This window comes from Leptinotarsa decemlineata, unplaced genomic scaffold (assembly GCF_025532065.1).
Source record: "Leptinotarsa decemlineata unplaced genomic scaffold, Ldec_3_MD MMD2_tig00000199_RagTag_RagTag, whole genome shotgun sequence".
Lineage (NCBI taxonomy): Eukaryota > Metazoa > Arthropoda > Insecta > Coleoptera > Chrysomelidae > Leptinotarsa > Leptinotarsa decemlineata.
Genome location: NW_027412544.1, coordinates 7,481,229 through 7,493,422, shown reverse-complemented (window position 1 = coordinate 7,493,422; position 12,194 = coordinate 7,481,229).

The window sequence follows — 12,194 nt, the reverse complement described above, 5'->3', positions numbered from 1 at the left end:
AACGGGCCCTCGAAGTTACAAAATGAAAAATGTTTTTCTTTGATAACTTTTCAAGTGAATATTCAAAATCATACAAATTTTGGTAATTGACTAAACAAATGAATTCCTTCGATGAGCTTTCATGCAGGAGTCAGTTGTTTTGCTACAAAGTCAGGAACGGACTACCCCCGATGGTCCACACCCCAAAACTTTGAAATGACAGATATTTTTCAATATTTTTCAACAAATTAAGGTTACTTGGACAATTTTATGAATAAAAGTACTCGTGTGGAAAGTCGATCGGAGCAACGAGTCTTAATAAAAATGTAGTTTCACTCGACGACATCAAACCCGCTCGTCCACCATTATTTGAAATGAATAATTATCAAAGCAGAAATAATAATGATAACGTTAATTCAACAACATTTATCCTGAGATGTCTACCATTATTCGAAAATATTAGTTTTTAAGGAAAATGGAAATGATAGGTAAAATGTTCATAACGAATTTTTATAATGCAAACACGTTTAACTAACGAAACTCAAGAGCCTCAAGAGCAAACAGAAATGAAAAATCCGCTACAGAAACTGCTCGATATGACCACCTTCTCTCTCTATACATTTTCTTAGTCTGCGAAGACACCCTCTCTGTACTTGAAATAGCATTCCAGGGTCGTTTCGTATGGCTTCACAATGTGATGTTATTCTATTCAACAATGCATCTCTTGTGTGAATAGGTGTAGCGTAAACAAGGCTTTTTAGATGCCCCCACAGAAAGAAATCCAATGGATTTAAATCCGGAGACCGCGATGGCCATGAATATGGCCCACCTCTACCAATCCATCTATTGTGGAAAATATGGTTCAGATGGTCACGCACAATCAAACTGAAATGAGGAGGAGCGCCATCATGCATAAACCACATATCTCTTCGGGTTTGCAATGGAACATGTTCCAAAAGTCCATTCAAATCGTTCTGAATGAACTCCAAATAACGTTCTCCATTCAATCGGTCCTGTAGAACGAATGGTCCTATAAGATGGTTTCCTATAATACCAGCCCAAACATTCACGTTGAATTTCCGTTGGTGTTTGGTTTGCAATATCCCATGGGGATTTTCTTCGGCCCATATATGGAGATTATGAGAGTTAGTTGATAACTCCATATCTACTGAAACCTGCTTCATCAGTGAATAAAACTCGATTAATAAAAGTCATATCCTCTCTTTGCCTATCCATGAACCAATTGGCATATTCCAGTCGTGCTGGAAAATCTTGAGGTGTCATGGCATGTACCTTCTGGATGTGAAATGGGTGGAGCAGTTGTTCCCTAATTATTCTATGAATAGTGGACTTGGATGTATGGAACTGTTCTGATAGATTTCTGATGCTCATTGAAGGATCATCAGCGACGGCTTCCAAAATATTTTCCTCCAATACTACGGTACGGACAGTCCTAGGAGCGCCCTCACCACCTCGTTTTGGCAAAACTGTACCTACAATGATATCGAAATAAAACAACGTGCTCAAATTAATTATCAATTATTACATACCTGTCTCCCTCAAGCTGCCATCGACACGCTCGAATGTTTCTCTTGACGGTACCGTTCGATTGGGAAAATGCTCGGAATACAGACGACGAGCTTCTGCAGCATTACAAAATGCTCGTCCATAAAATACATGCATATCTGCATATTCATTGAATGTAAACTGTTCGGCCATATCAAAAAAATTCAAAATATCCTATAGAATATTGACAATACAATGATAGTCATATGACAACGCACCACTCAACAAAACAAAATCGCATTCCAGTTTCTCATTTTTTATCAAAACTTTCTAAAAGGTTTTTTTGTCAACATCTGTGAAAGAAATGGAACATAATTATTCCCTGGATAGTTTTCATCTGATCATGTGCAGCCGTTTTTGTAGTTCATTCGTTTGCTTTTTATTAGTATAGTAAATATTTTTTCCGATGTGCGTTTTTTCAGCTAAATTTAGATTCGTATTAAAGAATTTCTCCCATAAAATTATAATTATATCAGTGAAACTCCTCAACAGTTTAGCTGTGAAAAAGAATTTGAAACATTCGAATGTTGAGTTTCATGAGATTCAGATAACTGATCAACACGAAACGTGATTATTCCACACGTATTATGTACATACAAAATATGGAATGAATTCGATATTTCTTAGTAGAGTAGCTTGTTAGTTTAAAAACACCACGAATCTACAGAACTTGATATTTCTTTTGAAAAAATATCTGCTATCACAATTGTGACTTAAACTTCCATATAGGTACTGTACTTTTTGTTTACGACTTCATTTTAGCATACTTTGTATTATTCCTGTTATAAATGTTGTTGAATTAACGTTATCATTATTATTTCTGCTTTGATAATTATTCATTTCAAATAATGGTGGACGAGCGGGTTTGATGTCGTCGAGTAGAACTACATTTTTATCAAGACTCGTTGCTCCGATCGACTTTCCACACGAGTACTTTTATTCATAAAATTGTCCAAGTAACCTTATTTTGCTGAAAAATATTGAAAAATATCTGTCATTTCAAAGTTTTGGGGTGTGGACCATCGGGGGTAGTCCGTTCCTGACTTTGTAGCAAAACAACTGACTCCTGCATGAAAGCTCATCGAAGGAATTCATTTGTTTAGTCAATTACCAAAATTTGGATGATTTTGATTATTCACTTGAAAAGTTATCAAAGAAAAACATTTTTCATTTTGTAACTTCGAGGGTCCGTAACTTGGTTACGAAGACTTTTAGGAAAAAAAGTTATATGAAGTACTGGTGATATTTTGACCCCATCTATACATTCCCGAGAGGAAAAGAGGAAGTCCAGGTACACCCTGTATAGATGAACGTTGTCTGTTACACTGAGTAATTTGGACGAATCGTTTAAAAGTTATCACGATAAAATTAACTGGACGCAATGCAGTAAGCAATTACGCGTCACGTCTACTGTAAGACGACGAGGGAGTATGCGTGGGGGTAAAGCGGCGGTCTAAGCAATGAAGTTTTGAGTCAATAAAAAAATATTGTAACTATTTCTTTAAAATAGTCTGTCAAGAAACTTAATGTGACAAACCAAATTTTTCGCGGGCGAAGCCGCAGGCAATTACCAGTATTATAAAAAGCATTAAGAATCTGCGTCTTCATATACAGGTGCCACACAAATTTTTGAGTTTCAAATCATACAATTGTTATAGAAATATGGGAGTACAGTACTTGCATCCAGACATTTGTTGATGAATTTCTCAGTTTACTATCCGAAAAATGTTTCACAAAAAATAATTTACCATTGATAACAGTTTCATTCTTGCGTTATTTTATACACAAATACAATTAAAACGAATCTAATGGTTTTGTGGGGGAATAAATATCATCAGTTAAATAGTCTAGTGATTCAAATGAAAGGTTTGTTGGATACCAACATCAAAATATCCTTTAAAACAATTAACTTTTTGCCAATCAAAAAATCATTACATTACATTAGATACATATAAAAGATAAAAATCACTGTAGTCAACAAAATACACAAGTCAAAGACAACACGATGACATAAATGTCCTAGTCAGTGAGTGGATTCTTTTATGGAAGTTCATTACCAATTCAGATATTATTCGTAGGAGCCAAGAGCTTCCGAATCTACTTGGCAGTCCGAGAATATTTTGGTTTCGTGTGCGACAAACTCAACTCAATAGCGTAAATTTCCACTTGGAATATGATCGCCTTTGTCCCTGGGCAGATTTTTCTATACTATATTGAAGTGGCATTCAAAGTTGAGCAGATTGTTTAAACTATTTTTGTGAAACATGCCCATTGAGAGAAGATAATTATTTTTTTCTTACAGATTTCCATGGGATGAATGCAAAACCATCCCTGATATATTCTCATGGAGAGAACAATGCTGATTTTTTCTTCGATTTCATAAACTACTAGAATGATGTTTTATCTAGATTGAAGTAACTATTGCAATGTTCGAAAGTCTTTCAACTTCAGAATTTTATATCTTGCTATGCTATACCTGAAAGCCCAAAGGAAAGTGTCAATTAAATTTATGTGACACGTATAAATAAATTCATGTCAAAGAATGTGAACATTGAAATTTCTGTGAATTCTTTTCCTTGTAAAGAAGCATCAAGAACTCACCAGCGATTACTAGAGTATTCTCAAGCGAATTGATCTATACTGTATCCATCCAACAAACAAAGCAATTCATACAGCGATAGATGTGTGATCAAAGCATGATCACCACGCACATTTGCATCCATTTAGTGGAATAAACAAGGCTCCTTACGGTGACCAATCAGATTTAACTGTAGTCGGTTAGCGGAATTCATTTTACAGTGTCGGAGTAGTCAGTTACGTTTTAACGTATGTGGTGTGCACATGTATTGTATTTTAAAGTTTGAAAATTTTAAAATTTCAAATACTGATACGGCTGAAGAAACTGCTAATTTGTGTCCCTACACTCCACCTAAAAAAATACCAAAAATGCACTTTAATATTAATGAAAAAAATGTAATTATGAATATATGCGAAAACCGTTGATTAAATCGTGAGAAAAATAGGAAACATTGCTGAAGTATCTCCTTTAGGTGCCTATGAAGCTATGAGATAATGAAAGCATTCTTTTTCGGCCCCAATACCAAATCCCTCACGAAAGAAAACTATTGATGTAGACGATTTTGATTTAAACGCTATCAGAAGTCAAAAACATAATTTTTTTCGAAACGAAATGCCAACAATAGATTCAGTTCTAAAAGTTGTAAACGATGATTCTGATCTACCAAGTTTCAAAAGGTCGACATTCCACAAATTATTGGAAGAAATAAGTTTCAAATTAAAAAAAAATGAAGGAGAAATTGTTTGTTGCTCAAGAAACCAGGAATAGTATTGTTGAGACGACAATATTTAATGAAAATAAGAGCCTACAGAAGAGATTATAGAAAAATCTATTACCTGGTTGAAACGTGGCTGAAAGCAGTCCCAAAATTTGAGTTGATAGATCAATAACTTCTTCAAAATACGCCTTTTTAGATAGCGTCTCAACTGGCTTGAAGAACCTTTCAGGTAAAAATCACTTTGTTGTACTCTCAAGAAACCGCCTATGTTTGTAAACAAGATGACTTGTTATTTGTTACTGGTATGTGATGTTATTCGTATGAAAAGAAACGCTTCTCCTGTTTTAACTGAAACAAAATAAATCCCTTTTCAGGAAAAGTAAAATGGTTGATAATATGTCACATAGTAAGCGAAACCCGTTTTGTCCCTAAGGCCATGTTACTTTCGAGTCGAAAAAACTGGCAACTATTATGAGGAAATGGATGGCATAACTTTTGAGAATCGGCTTTAGAAAATAATTCCGAAATTAGAAGAGAATTGTGTAATTGTTTTAGACAACGCTCCATATTATTTCAGAAAAGCTGAAAAAATTCCTACTGCAGCCACAAAAAAACTGTAATTCAATACTGAATGGGTTTAAAAAGTATATCATTCGAGGATAACATGGTGAAAGCAGAATTTTTAAGGATAGTGAATGAGCATAAAACCAAATATAATTAATATACTGTTGATGAAATTTCTAAGAATAGACGTTTTCCTCCTTCTCACTGCGAGTTCACCCCAATAGAGCTTATTTGGAAAGACATAAAAATCTATGTTGCCAAAAAAATGCTTCTTGTAAATTTTGTGATCTTAAAAATATTTTCAGTGAAGCTGTTTCGTCTGTTACTACTGAAAAATAGAATAATTGCGTGGGGTATGTGAAATATATGGTAGAAATGGAAATGTTGAGATTGGACCATCTAATGGATGATTCAGTTGAAAGAAATCCGTTGATAGTAGCAGTTCTTCAAAACCAGTAATCTGTCTAAAATGATAAAATGATTCATTATTCTATTTTTTAATTTATACGCTAAAACGTCATTTTGACATCAAAAACTGTTCACGTGTTTGTCGAGCTGAAATAAAATGACTCCATTTTTTGTAGTTCATTTAATGTTGAATACACAAAATTGTTTTTGTTTTTCTCATTAGTTAAACTTTGGCTAATTTTCCTATATCCAGCCGCATATTATCAAAAAAAAATTCGATCGTTCCTTAGTGCGACTTTGTACTAGCAGCCTTGTCTGGGAGATCACGAGCACTATGCATGAAAATGTTAGAAGCACTCCGTTGCTTGGATGGACAGAATTCAGTTGATGTTTTAAGTGACCTAACTGGCGAAAAAAAAATGTATGGGATGTCAGAATACTCAGGAAACATAGGGAAAAAAACTGGCCACTTTGCCAAAAATCATTAACTTCATATAGAGGTCATCTACCTGTAGTACTACCAAAATTGAAACCAAATGTTTCATAAATAAATCTGCATAACACTGAGAATACGGAGAAACCTTCATAAAGGTCTAAAAAAGGGAAAAATGCAAAAAAGTAATTGTTGGACTACTCAATGAACATTTGCATTCAGGGACACGTGAAAAACAAACAGAGGGGTACACAAGAAATCTTAGTTTCATTCTACGTAACGAAATGGAAGGGGATCACCAGAACCAAACAATTCATGGGCAGTCAACAACAATCTGACAAAGCACCTGCACAAAGTTTAGTAACTTATGATTGTTGAATTGATTGTCATCAAAGCTTGCAATATTTTCCGAAAACTTGGAAAAAATTATTAAACCAGATGGCTCGCAAGAAGTGAAAAGAGGTTAATTCGAACTTTACTCCGTGTATGTAAGACATGACGATGCTGGTAGGTGAACGTATTTCTAACGTACGCAGTTCTTTTTGAAAATCGCATTCATGTTACTCATTTGCGCATTTTTTCCTGTCCGTACCCTATTTTTCTAGTTTATCAACCTTTAGATAGTATCTCAAATCGAATTACCTGACCGAACAGGAAGGAAACTACGTTGAAATAATCAAACTAATGCGAAAAATAATATGATGCATACATTTCCATATTTACTGATTTGCGACGCTGCTAACGTTGTTCATACCAAATATTTGTACGGAATTTCATATAGGTTCTGAATTATTATGGTGAATTATTCATATTTCTGCCGGTCTAGCACACTAATACATGCTAAATCTGTGTTGTATGTCAGGTAGTCTGAAGATTTATGAACTCACCATTATTAATAAAGCTATATACCTAACTATTTGAACACCCTTCACATCCAACGGAAGTTTGTGTGAAATAATATTTTATTGGATTCAATGTTACTGGAAAATTCTGGGAAACTGCTGCTGATGTTCATAATTTTCTGGATGGATCGGCGACCAGTCATTAACGGCAAATTTAGGATTCTGCTCTGGAATCAGAAAACATCCTTCAATTTTATTCCATTAAAGTTTTTGCTTGCGAAATAATTTGCAAAGGATAAGGAAGAAAATGATTTATTGATGCGGCGGGAATGATGATGCCTGTTTTTCGACGTTCCTTGACATGGCGATTAATAGAAACTGAATATTGAAATATAAGAAATCGCTGAAAAAAACTCCAATATAGAGAGGAGGAAACAAAATGATGTAATAGCTAACTTATTTTTACCTACCCTCTCACCATCCAAACTTTATAGTCTTAAATGGTAACTCCATACTTGTGATACCTTATCTAAAAGATCTTGAGAAATGATTTTCAATGGTAGCCTAAAAAGCTACATTCAATGCAGTAGTTTTTGGTTTATTGAATGAAACACTATTCATTCAAATTAGAATTTCATTTCTTTTAATAATTTAGGTGATATTCTAAACGATTTCCATTCTTTTCAAGTCAATAATAAAGTCTATTCTGGAACTATTGACGTACATTGGCAAATGTTTCTCTAGAAATAGCTCGTCATTCTTGGATTATTCTTTCCTTCAGTTGCTCTATTGACTCGGGTTCGTCTTGAAAACAGCAGATTTCAGGTGGCTTTAGAGGAAAAAGCAAGAGGAGATATGTCCGGGGATCTAGGAGACCATTCAACAGGACCTCTCCTTCGAATCCATTCATTAGCGTAATTAGTATAACTATTGTCTAATTGAAACTACATGATGAGAAGTTGCCCATCCTGTTGAAAATGTAATAAATTCCCTTTTTAAGAAAAAGTGCCGTGTATGTCTCTCTGATTCTTTAATTCATGAAACATCCGAGGTTCCATAGATCTTTCTAGCATGTGAGCATACATTTCGTCATTTGAATTTCCTTCTATAAATAATGGACCAATAATTGCATCTCCTAATATACCAGCCCAAACATTAACTGTATCAACTGCAGAAATAGTTAATGACTAGCTGAAATTATATTTGTTTGATCTTGATACTCAGACATTTTTCACCGTTGTGAAGAGACCATACCCGGTACTGATGATGGGAAAAGTACCCAGAAACTGGTCTATCGGTTGGTAGTATCGACCAAACCATAATAGGTAGGTATATAGGTAGGTAACTACCTACATACTATTTAACATAGCACTTAGATATAGATGGAAACCATATACACGTGTTTCGGGCTTCTGTACATCATCAGTATGGGCCACATTTGGTTGCCAAAAGGAGTAAAAATGTCCGGAGTCATCAGCAGAAGCCAATCGTACATTTGTGGTTTAGGTTGATAGAAGTTTATTTACAAAAATATTATTAAAATTACCACGGATGCAGCTATAGCTACCTGCGTGACATCATATAAATGATATTTAGTGTCTTGATGAAATTCCAAAAGATATGCTATGTCGGATGAAATTATTTTTGTGATATGTAACAAGACACTCGGATTTTTGGCGAACGGTTTTTGAGGTAGAAAATAAAATGCATCAGTTTGCTTGTCCCTTTTCTCAATTTTTCAAGTGTAATGAACAAAGAGATTAGGCAAGTTTTCATTCATGATTTTTATACTATTATGCAAGCTTCGGCTCTTCTTCTCATTGGCTCGTATATTCTTCGAAAAATTCCTGGATTATTTCTTATTGCTTCACAGGAAACTATTACGTGGTTTCGCAATTCTTCCTCAATTTGCATTTGTTGGCTCTTCATAAGACTTGAGATGACACTAAAAAAAATAATCAAAACGGTTAACGTCTGGGGATCTAGCTGGCTTTGACTCTGTTCCCCCAAGACCTTTCCAGCGATTATTAGAGCTTTGGTTCAATATTCGCTTGCCTGAGCACTATAATGAGCACCTACAACATCTAGTATTGAAAACGAAACTTTTATGAACAAAAAATACCAAAATAGAACTAACTGATCAAAATGTTCGTCTCCTGCAAGTATGCAAGCTTTGACTCTTCTTCTCATTGGCTAGTGTATTCTTCTAAAAATTCCTGGATTATTTCTTATTGCTTCACAGGAAACTATTACGCGGTTTCGCAATTATTTCTCAATTTGAATTTGTTGACTGTACATAAGTTTTGAGATGTCACTTAAAAAAATAATCAAGACGGTGTACGTCTGGGGATCTAGCTGGCCATGACTCTGTTCTCCCATGATCTATCCAGCGATTATAAGAGTTTTGGTTCAATATTTGCTTGCCTGAGCACTAAAATGAGCAGGTACAACATCGAGCATAAACCATATGCGATTTCGCATTGAAATAGAAACATATTCTAACCTAATTGGCAAATTATTTTCAATAAGTCGGCGATAAGTATGTCCATTCAATCTGCGTGGTAAAAAAAGGTTCAGTCAGGTAATCTCCAATAATTCTTGCTCAGACATTTGCTGAGAACTGAACCTATAGATTTCACGATTGTCTAGCACTAGCCGAAAGCAGAGCTAGTGAGACTATTGTGAATCAAATTTTTCTGTTAAAGAATTTCAGGAAACTTCTTGGAGGAACCATTGACAAAAATTCACTTTTAAAAGAAAGTCTCGTGGAAGTAGAGCCTGAACCCGTTCAATGTGATAGAGATACAATAAACGATCATACAGAATCCTCCATATTGGAATATGTGCAATATTCAAATTATTGTCAACTTATCTGGTACTGAATTTGAAACAGTTACTCGAATTGTTGGAGTTCTTACAGTCCGATGTGTTGTGCTACTGGGTGTATGAAAGGTTAGAGAAAGAGTACTGCGCAAATATTTGGTAAACCTCTCAAGTTCGCTTTGCAATGCATTGGATAACTTAATAAATGATTTTGATAATGTTTAGATGATGGATTGTAACAAAAACATTCGAATAGATCTACACGAAAATGTGATCAACAGAGATTCTGATACTGGACATATTAAGAACATCAATCACGTGAAGTTTTCGAGAACTGGCATGGGATAAACTGATTTTGACACCTGTATATGATGATGATATTTGAAGCATTTATGAAGTGTATATATAAACGAATCAAAAATACAATTCTCGACTATTCAATGTTTTCTAAAGTGTTTCGTTTTGTTGTACGGATATGTTTTTATATTTGATTGCGTTTGACAATATCTAGATATTTTATAAATGTTATAATCTCTCCACCAACACCTGTATTCGTGAATTAATTTCATTAATTATATTTTATTCAATTGATATATAATATATATAAGCAATGCATTTCCACAATGCACCATATTCCTTAGATTTGGTACTATGTACTATGATTTGAGCCTGAGGAGAGTTTTGCCTTTCAAAACAATAGTAATGACAACGCAATGTTGTTTTTATTTGTTCAGCTCTAAAAAATGAACAAAATTATTCACGAAACGTTAGCAGAAAAGTAGACTATGTGTTTCATTCTTCAGTAACCTGTGATTTCCCTACAAACAATTTCAAGCAAACAAATAATTTCTTGCAAATAGCGGTTTCATTTCAATGTTTCGTGAAAAAATAATAACACCGAATATTTCAGTGAAGGTAATAGTGACAATGATATCTTCATGACTGAAACAAAAAAAAGCAATCCAGTATGTATAACAAGGCGAAGATGTTAACTTGTTAATACTACTGACCGACCAGAATCCAATTGATAACATCATTAATAATAACCTTGAAAGACTCACTTGCAAACAAAAATATATTCAATCAAAAAATTCACTTACGTATCCAGTCAAGATCTTGCCTATTTTTATAGCGTTTTATTAAGCTTGCTCTGTTTGTTTGTTTCACACCCTTCTTGTTGACAAATTGATCTGATATTTGGTACACACATTTAGTTTTGATACAATACAATTTAATAAATTCTGTATCATTGTAAATCCAAGATGGTCGCAGCTGCAAAATGGCGGATTACATATTATTTCACAACTACTTCAATATCGGTATCAAATGACAGGGCTTGACTAGTGAAATGGCAGTTCACTTCGAAAAAGATGCAATTCAAAAATGGCCGCAGTTGCAAAATGACAGATTACATATTGTTTCACAACTACCTCGAAATGGTTATCAAATGACGTGGTTTGACTAGTAGAATAGTGTTACACTTTGGAAAAGATGCAAATTCAAGATGGCCACAGCTATAAAATGGCGAAGTACTTATTTTTCCACAACTACCTCAACATGGGTATCGAATGACAAGGCTTGACTAGTAGAGTAGTATTACACTTTAAAAAAAAATGCAAATTGAAGATGGCCCCAGCTACAAAATGGCGGATTACATATTGAGGCACTAAATTAACTTTACATATTTACTCGAGAAAAATACTTTCTAAACAAATACTTTTATATGGACACTGAATTATACAAAAAACACTTTCCTCTATTCAGTTTGTATTCAGAATATTCGTTATGGAATGGCTACACTTATATGGAACACTGTCAGCCACACCGGTGGACATCCGATGTTTCGGCATAAGATATTTGCCTTATTGCCTCTTCAGCACCAAATCTGAATAGCATTATAAGATAAAGCATTCAATTCATCCATAAAATTACGACTTCATATCACGAATTACTTTAATCTACTAATATCATCGATGACAGTACGTAATGACATTCTATCGCTTATTTGGATAAATCCCAGCCATATGAATTTTGATTGAATTGAAAGGCGTATATTTTCAGAAAAGAATAACACTAGTTTACAGCCAATTCCCGAATGTAATGCCAAAGGCATTTCTTTGTTCATTTTTGATCCCTGAATGCGAAAATGATAGAAACAATTTCCTAAGATTTTTGAGTTGTATTTTTCACAAAAATTTAATGAACACGACATTCCAAATTTGCTTTTCCCACGAATTGTGGAAATTGTTTAAAATCTGGTAACACAGCGGCTCTGTCCAGTAT